The sequence below is a fragment of the Scomber scombrus genome, chromosome 13 (assembly GCF_963691925.1).
Source record: "Scomber scombrus chromosome 13, fScoSco1.1, whole genome shotgun sequence".
Classification (NCBI taxonomy): Eukaryota; Metazoa; Chordata; class Actinopteri; order Scombriformes; family Scombridae; genus Scomber; species Scomber scombrus.
In genome coordinates, this window is record NC_084982.1 from 16794055 (window position 1) to 16808568 (window position 14514).

Genomic DNA, 14514 nt, shown 5'->3' on the forward strand with positions numbered 1-14514 from the left:
CTTAATTTAAATTTGATTAGCATTGCATAGTTTTACTCCTCCTTAGTTCTGGCACACAGCTTGAAAACAATTCGACAACAGCGTTAGTTCCGCCCGTGGCACTGATTGGCTAATCGTTAGTACCCCCGGGGCGCTCACTGGATCAATTGCTTTTTCAACCGAGAAAACACTGTTTTATGTCATGATGCCAGACCAACACAATCAGTCAACTTGACTCGGTGGAGCGGACAGATTCAAAAATCTGGAACCAAGAAAGCTTTAAGTGACAGGTCGTAGAGTGTGTTTGTTTCTATATTAGCATAGCATGGATCCCCCAACCGGTGATATAGTAGAAAAAATATTGATGTGGAAATTTGTGCTAACAGATTAATAGTCTATGAGACTGGATTCATAAACTGAGCACATGGATTGTTAAACCGTAAACACATTTGATGGCTGAGACGGCCCGTTAACTGCTGCTCTGGCCCCTCCTGCTCTCTGTGATCACCCATACTCACTTATAATAATAACCAATCATCTGATACACAGTTTAGTTGTTCTCTATAACATATTTTTCAGTTTCTGTTGTCAGATAAAAACATGTAAAAAAGAAAATAAATGAATGACAGAATCTAAGTAGGTATAACAATATGCACATATACTATTATGAGGAATTAATTTACTTGGCTCTAAGGCAGAAAATAAATTCAGCAATCATCTTTATGATCAAGAGCATCAATAAAACATAAATTATGAGGCAGGTTCCTATTCTTACCTCAGTGTCCCAGAACTCAGATCTCCACTGGGAGAGGCAAATGGTTCTCCACAGTGTCACACATCTGTCAGTCACTGAGGGTCACCTGCAATAACAAGGGGGAAAAATGATCATCAGTTAGATCATCACAGGAGATATGATCATCGGCATTAAGCAATCATTAGACTGGATTTACATAGAGAGGCTGTGATGTTAATATTTATCTAGGGGCCAGTTAAACATCATCTTTGTGCGCCCAGCATGCCAGTGACACAAAAACCTATGACCACTAAAGACAAAACCTAGAGCATAACTTGAGACTAGAGACTGCAGGCTTCACTTCAGTCGTAAGGGGTGAGGCTCATTTCAGCTGAGACTTGAGATGACTGTGTGTGCAGCAAACTGATGTAGTAAGGGATTTTTCCAGAGGTCATCCACAGGTCTCCATCAATAAAAAGACCTGAAGTGCCAGGAGCATTTTAACAGAAGGATGTCCTGTGCTTCAGCATCCTTGGGAGCTATTTGAGTTACTATTCTACTTAATCGACCTGCTGCCAATGATTCAAGGCTATCAGAATTCATAACACCGTACGATGTGGACACAGAGCAGTGATGCCAACTACTGACTCTCTCCATTGTCATTTAAGTACGTCTGCAAAAAAAGATTACTTCAAATGTTGTCGTTTTTCAAACTGGCTCAAAAAAGATAGAAAGAAAAGGCAAATAAACTTCAGACTGTGCTTCAAAAACTGGTTTGATTTGATCTCGCTTTGTTGATAAGGGAAATTCTGTTAGCAAAAAAACAGGATGTACAAAGCAGCTGACAACAAGACACGTGGAAACCAACAGATGGTTGCTACAACAGCACAGCTCTCAACTAACAGATTAAACATAAAAAATATTGCTGTAATCCAGACAACCCTTAAAAAAAAAAAAGGCTTGAACATCCATTCAGAGAACAAATAACATTCATTTTGTTTTATAGTGGAAGTTATGCATTTTTTTAAACAAACAGTGTTTTGAAGGTTATTTTGAGGTATGGCACAAAGAGCCAAGTTTCAAGTTTCCTATTGTTGCATAGCAACAGTCAACTGGCCATCTCGCTGGATCCACACCCATAGTATTTACTGTATTTGGCAGAACGATTCAAGACTGCTCTGCACTGCTGCTCGTCCCTGAGAAGCAGACAGGACTGCATCACTGAGCACTCTGTGCCATGTTAAGCATTTTGAACACAGCCTTGTGCTTAGCAATTCATCACAAAGAGTCAAGGAAATTGCCATACAGGAGTCCCATCTGTCTAGAATGACGTGTACATTCTCCGTCTATTGAAAGCCATAAAGAAGGTATTTATTTTTCCTTTGCCAGATAAAGCGTACACAATCCGTATGACTCATCAAAGCTAACAGAGGCAGACGGCAAAGGGAGGCAAAAAGGAATAAACAATACATCACAAACCAAATATTTTACATAAATATACTTTAGAAAAAATAAATACATTCCCATCAGCCTAAGCTGTGTGTTTAGTGCTAATTAGCTAATGTCCACATTGTAACTGAACTAAGCCGGTAAACATGGTAAACATGGTAAACATTACCCGCTGAACATCAACATGTTAACATTGTCACTGTGTGCAAGTTAGCTTGCACCATTGTTCATAAGTGCAGCCGCTAGCGTGGCTTTGGACTTTGTCTTTTTCTACAATGATTTTATAAAAAATGGATGAGATATCTTCAATAAGTCTGTCCCTCACTCATGCTCAGTAACAATAAAGAACAGAGAAAGCAGGAACAAAAAAACATAGTCTTCAGTTCAGTCCAAATAAACAATTTCAGTCTCACCGTAACAGGGCCAAACAGGGCTTAGTATATGAGGTAGAGTCCCCCGTTATTTAAAAGCAGCTCAAAATATTAACTTACTGTAAGAACATAATATTTAACATGTACTTTGGTACTTTGGTGAAATTCCTCCTCACCCTGCACCCATCTCATCCCAGTATTTGTGTGTCGAGTACAATTCTCTCCATTCAGCCGTCACTGTTGGCTAAATATGTCATACACCTAATGAGGCCTGGCAAATGACAATAAGCAAGCTTTCCTTCAAGGGCCACTCTTCCTCTATGCGAGACCTGTTCATTGTCCTGCAGTGGGGCCCAAAGGGCAATAGGAGAGTGCCAACCCATCCTGTTTACGGCACTTCAAACCCCAAATTACAATGACATTGCCAAACACACTGCAACACAGTGCACAAGGTTGTAACACAGCCAGCCAACGAGTGTATTGTGTGTATTTAGTTTCAAGACAGAGGAGTTTACATGCAAAAGGTTTCTCTGTAAATTTGCAGTGAGGCGACAGCAAGACATCCCCCCCTAAAATAACAATTGTCATAAATATTAGAGTGTCTGGTACACCTGCATCATCACAGTTTTACCTCAGAACTACACTCAGATGCCAGAATCAACACTTCTACAAAAAGTGAACAATATACTGTAGCCTTCATGAATGCAGTATCATCAGTTATTACATGTCATCGTGAGAGGAGCGCCAGTGTGGCTGCATGTAAACCTAGCTTTCTAGCTTGTCAAATACTGTCAAGGTGATTGAATTTGTATATTTAATGTGTGTCCAATTTAATTTTTAATTTCTTGCCCTGTAAAAAACAGATGTAAACAATCATGCCTTCAAGCTGCACACGTTTCTGCACAACATGCATAAAGAATCATGATCTTATCGCGATAAGCCAGATAAGTGGTTAAAATGGCAAAGTGCAGCATTTCACACAAACATATTAATACATATCTACAACAAGGGGCACATTAAAAATGTGTTAAACATATTAAAAAGCTTTTATCATAGTAGCTACATGATAAAAACAACGTGTATATGATATGTGTTGATTTAATGTTGAACTGTTAACTGTTAAAACAGTGTACCTTGACTTTTTGGGGGGCATTTACTCCTTTTTTGTGCACTTTTACTGCTTAAACAAGCATCAATAGCAGCTGTTTTGTGTGATGTTGCTGTGTTTATTTCATTTTTTTTACTTATTAATGCAACTGAGAAAAGGTCCAGTGAGCAGCCCTCTCAGGTGGATATAGAGTGCTATGTGTTATGTTGTTAAAACTGCACTTTTGAAGGAGAGAAGGAGCTGCTTACTCTACACACTGACTTAGACTTAGCAGTCTCATGACTGTGCTGTATTTCTTAGCTAAAGTTGGTAAAGGAAAAATCCTTCATACAATCAGTCAAGTCAGTGTTAAAATCCAAAAAAACACAAGATTACCTGTGTGTGTGTGTGTGTGTGTTTGTTGTGCCATGACTCCACTCCAGGCATCTTAGGTAGTTCTCTCCTCTGCCAGCTGCCAGAACACAAAGGACTATCAACAGCTGCAGGACAGGACAGGCTAATCGACATGCTGTGCAACTCCTTCAACAAACACTACACGCATGCTAATCAAGTCAGCTCTGTGACAGATAGCACTTGTATGCTAATCCCACACTGCTTTTGCGTCGTTGTGTTTACCTTAATGTCATCATAAACAAACCTCGTTAGTTGGAGCTTAACTGTAGAATGAACCAGGTGGGAGGCTCTAGTAAGACTGATGACTACAGCAAGTATTTTCCCCACAGGTAACACTCGAAATGTGACTGCGTGTGGCACAAAACCATGCAGCTTTAGCTAAAAATACACCCACTAGTAGCTGAAGTCTTATTTGAAGTGAGCACTGAATGGGAGGTTGCCTCGAGCACCCAACAATACTCATCATTCATTACAGACAGATGAATCATGCAAGTATCTATGTGACTCATTAAACCAGTGTAAACAAACGCAAGGTTAGGCCCGGCAAAGTACAGAGAGCCACTCTTCACCACAGCTGCACCCAAAGCAGCAAGGGGGAGCCGGACCTGGAAGATTTACAGTGTTAGTCTGTCTCTGTTCGGACCTCCGGTGGAAACTACCTGCTGACTGAACCACCGCTGAGCATGAACGCTACTGAAACATCTGACACACGCAACACTTATTCTTTAGGCATCTCGTTAACAGTCATTTTATTTCCCCATAGAGTTGACTATAAGTGTCATGAGTTTTGCATTCAGAACAAGAAAAATGTAGAAACATTTGCGTAAAAAAGAAAAAGAGAGAAAACAGTGCAGTATCATTATGACAAATGCAAATGTTGCAGTAACAGTCAGATGATGTGAGAACTGGGTGAAATACTTTTTGATAACACCTACAGTTTCTGTCATCTGCTCTTCTGCTGAAACATCTTCATGATTTTTATGTTTATGTACCAAATCGTCTCCACGTGATGCAGCACTTGTAATAAATACTGAAATCCACATACAATGATTTGTGAGTTTATTTATCAGAGTGGATTATGGCAAACTGTGAGATTAGTGATAGGTTTTGGCAGCAAAAAAGAGAGAGGAGTCAAAAACTAATCTGATGCTTGGGGGGTGAAGTTCATTATTTGCCTTTTCTGTGTTCTGGTACTGTGGTTATAAAAAGACCAGCGAGCATCAGTTACTCGGTTGTCAACATCCAAATTCTTTACACCCATGAAACAATGTGGGCATTAAGTTATATATAATTATGAGCAACATTGATGAAGGTAGAAAACTGTACAGCTTCATCGCCAGCTGCTATTGACAGTTCTTTGATGGTGCTTTATGGCCGCTTTCCTTTTCTTATAAACAACTGTGGAACCTTTCACCACTATGACCTACAGTTGTATGTTTCCTTTCTCACATGTAAACAGATAATATAAAAATATAATCCAAGTCAAATAAAGAGCATACATAAATGACAATAAATGAAATTAAATAAATGCAGACATTTGGCAGATTATTTTGTTCACTAAAAGCTTACCAAAAGGGAGAATGTAAGTGTGTTCTGTATGTGTTTGTTTGTATCCGTCTATCTCAACTTCTCCTCTCTGCCCTAAATGAGGAGTACCAGGTTTCAACAGTCCAACACTGGGGATTTTTCAAGGTCAGCTTAGCTCAATCAGCCATGAATTATTGAGCTTGAGCAAGCTCCATGCCTGTTCTGTTTGTGCCACTTCTGACTCTGTCCTTCTTTCCTCCAAGTTCTGCTCAGTGTGACCATCACAAACTAAACCATGATAGTATGAAATGTCTTAATCTCTGGAGGTACATTTCTTCTCCCTTCTCAAGAGGGAGGTCAGATCACAGGGTCAGATATAGACCAGGAGATACTTCAGCAGGGTGGACACAAGCCAGAACTTAAAATGTTTTTCTCCCCGCTGCTTCAATTCTGTGATGCTGTTTCCAAAAGCTGTATGCAAATGTTAGGAAATTTAAATATGACGTACCTTCCACAATGGGTTACAATGTTCGTGACCACTGTGAGTTTTGTTTCAGTCTGCTGATTTGCGCATAAACACGGAGCAAAGCCCAAACGCATGAGTAAGCACAAAGACACACACATCCGTGCACTTGTTTTGTTTCCTCGTCCTTACTGCCCAAGTTTTCCTCTTACACATTTTACAGACACGCAGGGGAATTTTACTCATTCTCTTTGGTGCATGTGTGTTTGCAGGCGGTTCTTCATGGAACACTTACTTTCCCTGGGTGGAGGGATTAACTCTAATACCTGACCACAGCGAACCAGTCCGCTGTAATCTCCATGCCTGTGCCTCTCTCAATCGTAACAAGAACCAGCCACTTACCAGCGTAGTAGGCTGTCTGCTCGGGAATAGAATGGGGTTTATTAATAGCAAATACAGAGCTGGAAAATGACCTCTATCGCCTGCTTCCCTATGTAGAAAGTTCACGCTGTACAGTTAAAGATAGGGAGGCAGACAGGTACACATGCACCTAAGACAGACGCCATCTGACAGACTTTTGGTGAATAAAGGTCATCGTCAGACAGGCTACAGTGACCAGAGTCATATGTTCCTGTGCGAATCAATAGTGCTGCCCCTAGGACATGTGCACAGACACAAAAAAGCCAGACTTCTTTGGGAACACAAAATACATACTACAGTTTTCCAGTCACAATGAGAGAAGGACTAAAAAAAGAGGGCTTAATATAGAATGAAAGAAAGAGCGAAAGAATGAAAGAAAGAGAGAAAGAGAGAAAGAAAGAAAGGTGCACACAGTGTGTGAGAGTGAGTGAAAAATCGGCTACTCTTTCTGCCTCATCCTCCTCTCATCTCTCATAGGCCAGGCTAGGGGAACTGAGGCGTACGCACATCCTGGGCTAAAATTAGCTCTGCTGCAGCTGCAGGGCCAGACGTGTTGGGATGGGCCCGTGTTGCACACACACACACACACACACACACACACACACAGACACACACACACACACACAGGGTTCCACCAATTAAACAGTGTGAGCCACAACACACAAGCAGCACAGGTGAATGCCAACAGCACCCTGCCTCCTGCATCACTGCCCCACACGAACTAAGGAACACAAATGCTTTCAATGCAAATGTGTGCATACAAATCCACATGCAACACACACACACAAACGCACACGCAGGCTGTATTGAAGCCCTCCATTGTACCTCAAAGTAAGCTCACCTACACATATTAGCACTGGGATCAAGGTACAAAAAGCTGACTTATAACTGCTTATGGCATGTCTTAGATTTAAAGGATTTAGTTTGTGTTCTTATGCAGAATAATTTTTAAAGAGTTATTGTGTATTGTACCCTAATGTTCAGTATTATGGCTGTAGTGTTTGCACAAATCAATTGCGCACCATTTGTCTCTATTGCAGTGCCTTTTCCAAACTAGTGCACTTGTGTTAATAATAGGCACAGCACAAATGTTCCTGCAGATATCCGTATAAGCGAAAAGTACTAGGGGAGGAAAAACACAGTTACCAGTTTATTTGTTACACTTGTGCACTCTTATTTGATTTAATACAACTGTGCTGCAATAAATCCCATCTTCATGAAGGTTATAATGTTCAGCTGTTGACACTGTAAGAGAAGTCTTGATTCAACTCTGATTCAACAACTGTTAAAGTTCAATTGAAATGTGAACAGTTTTTTTAATGTATTGTTAATAACTTGTGTAATTAAAAAATAAGAAAAAAGGGTCTCTGGGGAAATATCAGAAATTCTGCTTTTTGTGCAGCTGGAGGGGTGTGTCGTTGTCTGTTTGACAGCAGCTGGCAGAGTGCCAGGGTTACACTGTAAGGAACAAGAGACAAAGTAAACAAACTTGCTGATGCTCACTGGCTAATTAGCTATCTAGCTGGCAAACTGACCCTGGCGGTGCACTTTCCTCCGGTTTGTTTGGTGGCTTGTGCAATACGTGTGTTCATGTCTTGTCTTTGTCCATGTATGTTAAGAATAGGAGTTTAGCAGGAAAACTAATGTGTGTTGTTGTGTTGTGGTGCTTGTATTGTGTAGCAGGATGCCATCAGGCTCAGTTTGACTGTCTGGTCTGCCATATCATACAGCAGAGCACAGATTTATGCAAAGACTCAATTGGCTGTATCAAAGTGAGGATTTCATCTACTGAGACGGATAACTAACTGATTCTGTCAAATCAATGCAAAATAGGGGGCATCATCATGAACTATGAACACCAAACTTTTTTTTTTTGTGATCAAATGTTTATTTAAAGAATACAAGTTACAACCAAGAAACATGACTCATTAATGACAATAGAGACAGTACAAAAATTGACTGTAACAACTAAATCAAAAATAATAATAATAGTGATAGTGTAACCTTGCACTTCAATAAGGTGCAAGAAAAACCAAAACAAATGTGCATAAAAATTATATAAAAAATAAATAAGTAAAAAATAGAAAGAAAAAAAAAGAGAAAAAGGGAAAAGGAAAATGGGCACCACCCCCCACCCCCCACCCCAACAGCACACTCACAGTGGTACGCTCTCTAGCACCCTATGGAGTATAGATCTGACGTGACACACACGCACACAACCCATTCAGGAAAAACAAGGTTAGAGTCTCATTGAGCTTATCTTATAAGTTCTTTCAGTGCGTCAGCTGCTGCACGCCAGTTGTTTATGGAAGCCTCACTAGCGCCATTAATTCTAGCAGTTGACAGTTCTAGATAAATTACATCTAGGAAAGTAAGTGCCCAGTGTCTGATGGTGAGAGAATGGGGAGGTTTCCATCTTAAGGCTATCAACTTCTTGGCAGCTGTTAAGCCAGCTAGTACAGTGCGCTTTTTAAGTTTGGTAATATTAACTTGTGACAGATCATTTAGCAAAAGGACAGGTATAGTCACTGGTATGGTCACTGATACTAATTCAGAAAGCTTGGCTGCCACCTTGGACCAGAACTGTGAAACCGGAGGGCAGTTCCACATCATATGCAAAAAAGTGCCAGAGGCCTTCATAGTACATAGGCTACACAAGGGATCAGTTATCAACTTCATACAATGGAGTTTGCGAGGGGTCAAATATGTTCTGTGTACATAGTTAAAGTGGATCTGTTGGTGGTCGGGGTTGCGGGAAGCCTCTCTAATATTTGCCCAGACCTGTGACCAATCAAAATCAGAGTCCAAATTAGGGCAATCATACCTCCATGAACAACAAACTTGACTAACTTAAAAACTATGAATTCCTCCCTTTTTCTTTTGGTTCATTGCAGATGTGTATCCTGTGGCAGACAAAAAAGGCAATTCAATTTCAACTGAACTTTAATATAATATTCCCCTCAGTGGAGGTGTACAAAACATTATAAATACCTATCATAATAATCCTGTGCAATGTAAGACCACAACTAGCTATATCCGTAAAGAATATCACTGACGTTAATCAGCACTTCTCTGACAGTGTCAAGCAACTTACAACCTTCACAATGGTAGGATTCACAGTGGTGCTAATGCATTGTGTTGTATTAGACTGAGCAGGTGCAACTAATAACTGGCGTAAACAAGGCTTGTAAGGAGGGGGGTTTTATTTGTAAGAAAGCTTGAGCAGTCACAAGTTCACTGAAAGTTCGAATTACAGACACATGACCACTAATTCCACAGTTTTTAGCACTGCTGCTGACACTGTGAGCATGGTGTGGGGGAGCAGCTCAGCATTTAACTTTACTCCAGAGAAAAGGAGGAAAATGCTGCACTGCCATGTAAGCTGCTCAGCAGTCATCTAACAATGGGCCACCTTGAGCTTGCGTGACATGCTAAGACCACTACACATCCCAAAGGCCTGAGAGCATAGCCTGGGAGGCCAAAGGATCAACTCAGGGGAACACAGAAAAGAGGGGGGTGAATGACTACACTGCCACCTCTGATGCTGGTGTGTATGTGTGTGTGTGTGGGGGGGGGGGTCGCTACAAAACTGCTGAATACCAAGAAAATCAAGCCAGAGAACTTGGCCTCTCAACTTTCTCCCACCCCAGAGTCTCATAACAGTTATTGGATCAAATAGTTTCCTAAAGTACTGAATGAAAAACAACAATAATGCCAGCTACATTTTGGCTCCATCCATTGCACTGCAGCAGACACAAAGAAATTAATGCTAGCAAGCAACTGTGGCCAAGTTAATAAGCATTAGCCCTCAAGCCCCGGCCAGATTTTCCCTTGCCAGTGAGACACTCAAACACTCCCAAGATTTTTAGGACCTAGAATTTTTTTTATTGTGCATTGCAAACTGCGGCATTTAGACATTTGACTTTGACTATGTTTGATCAGCGAGGCTGCATTTTTTTTCCAAATCATACTTCCTGTTATTCCAAAGCATACCAACAAACAATGCCAAGTACACTGGCTGGCTTCACTAAGTGCAAGGGAACAGGTGCCTATAGGTTGGAACCAAATGAATTTGGTTCTGCTTATTGGTTCATAAATGTGATAACCCTTTATTATTGCAAACAAAGACTACATATCTGCAAGGACATGGCTATTAAGGGTGTAACTGTACACACAATTCATCATTCAGTATATACCTTAGTTTTGGGGTCACATTCGTTTCCTGCATGGAATCAGGACATCTGCTGATTTATGGTTGCTCAGAACTGGTTCTCATGATGTGCTGTCCAACTACATACAACGAAATCAAACATATTTATAGTCTTTCTGAACTGCTTCACTCAAAGGCCTGCTGTCACAGAGGGGGGAGCGGGACATGGCAGCCACACTACATGAACATGGATAACCTGAGTAACTTGGCTAAGTTGGCAAGCTCACATCCATGAGCATACTACAGCTAAGTGGTGCTCTGTCAAGTGTTGGGTTAGGGAGCATACTGAACCGAGGAAAGTCACATACTGAACCAAACATCCTGTGAAGAACAGCCACACAAGAACGCATACAAGCAGATACAAGCATGCATGGCTAACATCCCAACAGTAGTGAAAGATGTTCAATGTTTGATGTCTTGCGGTCTTCCAGCTCCAGACTGTCATCAGCCCACACTAGCACCTCCAGAAGAGCCTGGGATAACACACCACGACACAGTTCTCTTTGGCAATAAAAGGAAAGATAACCGAAGAGAAAACTAAAGAGGGTCAAAAATCACAGCACCCACAAGAAAATGTATACTGACTGTGGAGCATACATTTTTATTGTATGTTTTTACTTTGTCAATGTTCAGTTAAAATACTTTGAATTTTATGCTTCTTACAATAAAGATATTTTATTATCTAAACATTTGACCTCTTTTTTTGTTAAACACATTGGAATTGAAACTGGGAATTGATAAAATTCAAAGGATACCCTACCCTACCCCTGCCTCACTCTCCAATACATCTCTCACAGCTTGCTTCAGCAAAGGCCTCCACTTTCCTTCCACGTATTTTCCATCATATCACAACAACAAATAACTGGCTATAATTCAAAGGCTCCTGGAATCAACCAAGGCTTTGGCGTCTGTTCAACTTCAGACAGGCACTGAGTCGTGACCAGCAAGCTGAGCAAGAGAGCAGAGAGCTGACCGACAGCAAAGTAAAGCCAAGCAGAGAACCGTGGCTCTGACAGGATGATGACCTATTATCTTGGCTTAAACACACTGGTCATGCTGCCATATTAAGCTGCAAAATACAGGGCTTGTGTTCCTTTTCCAAATGCACCAACATACTGAAACACACATAAACTGTGTTCGGGTCCGCAGCAGGATTGGTCTTTTCCTTCTGTTCAAGGGTTGCAGTTGCATGACAACATGTCAAATTAGGTTATCTGGTCGAGCTGCTTGACACAGCTGAAACTTACAAATGTATCCAATGTGGTACAAACAGAACAATGAATGTCACACAGCAAAAGGAAGTCCACACAGTCCCTCAACTGAGTTCAGTCCCAGAGGCAAAACTGAGGAGTGTTTCATGCAGTCTACCATGGTGGAGGTGAGCCATCTCACTTGAGATACCTCTGATAAGATCTTAAAAATCAATACAAAACACCACACTTAAAGGAAAAATATATATAGTGTATCTAGTTGGTGTGATATTCGTTTAGATGTCATCTAAAATGATTATGAGACAAGATCTGAGTGGTATACCATCTCAACAATTTCCTGATGGATAACCTGGTTGTACATTTAAAAGGAAAGAGTACAACACTGACAAGCTCCAGTTTCTAAAATGTGAAGATTTACAGTTTGTTCCCTTGAAAAAAACCCAAACATTGTAAATAGGATACTTCAGGTTTTGTAATGCGAAGCAATCTGAAGATATCACCCTGGGCTCTTGGAAACTCTGATAGGCACTTTCTACTATTTTTCTAGAAGTTGATCAATAATGGATGTATTTAATACTCATTACCAGCCTTTCCCTTCATTCCATATTGTTCTCAGAGGCTGTACATAATGATACGTTCAGGTCTGCTGCTATACATATTAGACTATATCAGTCTAATTGTTTGTTGTTTGTTTTATTACATATTAGACGGAGTAATTTGCTATTTTATGCTTAAGTTAATTTGCACAGATTGACTCCGGGCACTTTGATGAATTAATTGCCATGTTAGAAGTATATTGTGATGAAACATAAGTCTCCTTCCTGCTGTATATTGCATATTGCCTGTACGATAATACCATCATTAGTTTGGGCAATATACACTGTGATTCCTAAACCTTATTGCACAATCAGCTTTGAAAGCATTGATTCATTTGCAAACAAGAGAGTACACGTTGACATTATGTTACTCCACCTCTTCGGAGCCCCCCAGAGAAGCAGTATGAACTCTTGTTTGGAGGGACAAGGCACTGAGCACCGGGGGGGGGGGGGGGGGGGGGGGGACACATACTGTACATGATGAAATCAGCCAACACAGACAGACCTCATACCTGGCAGTGTAGTGAGTCAGCAGCCCAACAGCTCTCTCTGCATGCCAACAACATACCCAGCTGATCCTCAAGAATATCTGCAGGCAACATGGCTAGAACGACTCCATTAGTGACTTAAAGGTACATCAAGAAATGGTTTGGATGCTAAACGACAACAATCAGGAAAATAAAATAAATTACACAATCAATTTAAGAATAATTGTTTCCAAGTACAGACTCTCAAAGGTAGCATTGGGGGGTCTCTTGTTTTTTTTGGCCTTGGAGGACAACACCAAACATGGAAATTCACATTTTTCTCCATTGGAAAATGGGGAAGGACAAGGGGGCTGGCTGCCTGTGTGATCCTCTGGCTCTGTGGGGGCAAGTACAGTGGAAAATAGTCCCCACTGCTAATCCATGGCATGCTAATTACAGCTTTGATCCCTTAGGCGTGTGCATCACCATAGGTGGGAGGGAGGCAACCCACTCTGGAGCCCAGTAGAGTTAGATTTGTTTTGGTTTATTACTCTCTCAGTAAACTCACCACTGCAGCACATGTATGACCAACAAATATGACAATATTGTGGATTATTAAGCAGCTAATACACTGGCATAAAGTTCACAAGAGTTGACCTCAGCTTCCAGTGAATCCAAGCTTAAGCGTTGTATGGAGCACATGACCACAAGTTTGCAGTATACTGATCAATAAGCAAACCTACACAATATGATTCTGTTCATTTTTTTTACAGCCTTCTGCTCGTCACAGGACCTCGGCTGAATATGTTACACTGAGCAATAAAAGAAACTCGACTCCTGGAGACAGAGACACAGATTAAGTGGGTAAATGGAGTTTCCGTCTAAAATAGACTGCAGCTCTGATGATAGCCTAGTCCCAAAACACATGGTGGCAGAGATAGAGCAAGGGACAAGGAGGAAGAGAGAGGAGGATGATGATTGAGGATGAGCAGCAGATGGCATGGAATTATCTGGATCTTCAGCTCTACATCTTTGCCCACGATGTGATTATTTGAGGGGTGTCTTATTCTACAATATCACCTCAAGTGACATTTTATTCATGGAAGTCTGTATTATAAACAGCAGCCTGTCAAAAATGAATGATCAACTAAAAAGCAGAAGCAAACTGGCTTGGTAGAGCTACGGGGAATGAATGTATGAATGAATGATGTTGTTGTAAAAGAGTTGTTTGCTGGTTACTTTGGGCAACTGGTGAAGACAAGTATAATAAATTCTGATTCATATTTTAGAACAGCTATGCAGCTGAATTGTAACTGAGTGTGAAGCTTAAAAAATCCTCCTTTAGGTTTACAAAGCGCTTAATTAATCCGGCACTTAATTAATTGGGCAGCATTGGGCAGTTCAGTGATTAGCACTGTTTTCCCACAACAAGAAGGTCCTGGGTTCAAACCCCAGCCGTGCCAGGCTCTTTTTGTGTGGAGTTGGCACGTTCTCTCCCACAACCTGTATGTAACAACATATATTTTAGGAATTAATACTCCTGTCAGAGCTCCTCATCAAGTCACTGGTAAAAACAAATAGAGTTGG

At 40.9% G+C, this 14514-nt stretch overlaps 1 protein-coding gene across 2 annotated transcripts in view; it reads right to left on the reverse strand.

Annotated features, from left to right (window-relative positions):
- Window positions 1–14514, reverse strand: part of LOC133993105 (hyccin 2-like) — a 42102-nt gene that overhangs the window by 25864 nt on the left and 1724 nt on the right. For both annotated transcript variants that reach the window (XM_062431964.1, XM_062431965.1), the window contains exon 2: window positions 755–839. The gene's annotated coding sequence lies outside the window, so the exon portion shown is untranslated. The remainder of the gene's footprint in view (window positions 1–754; window positions 840–14514) is intronic.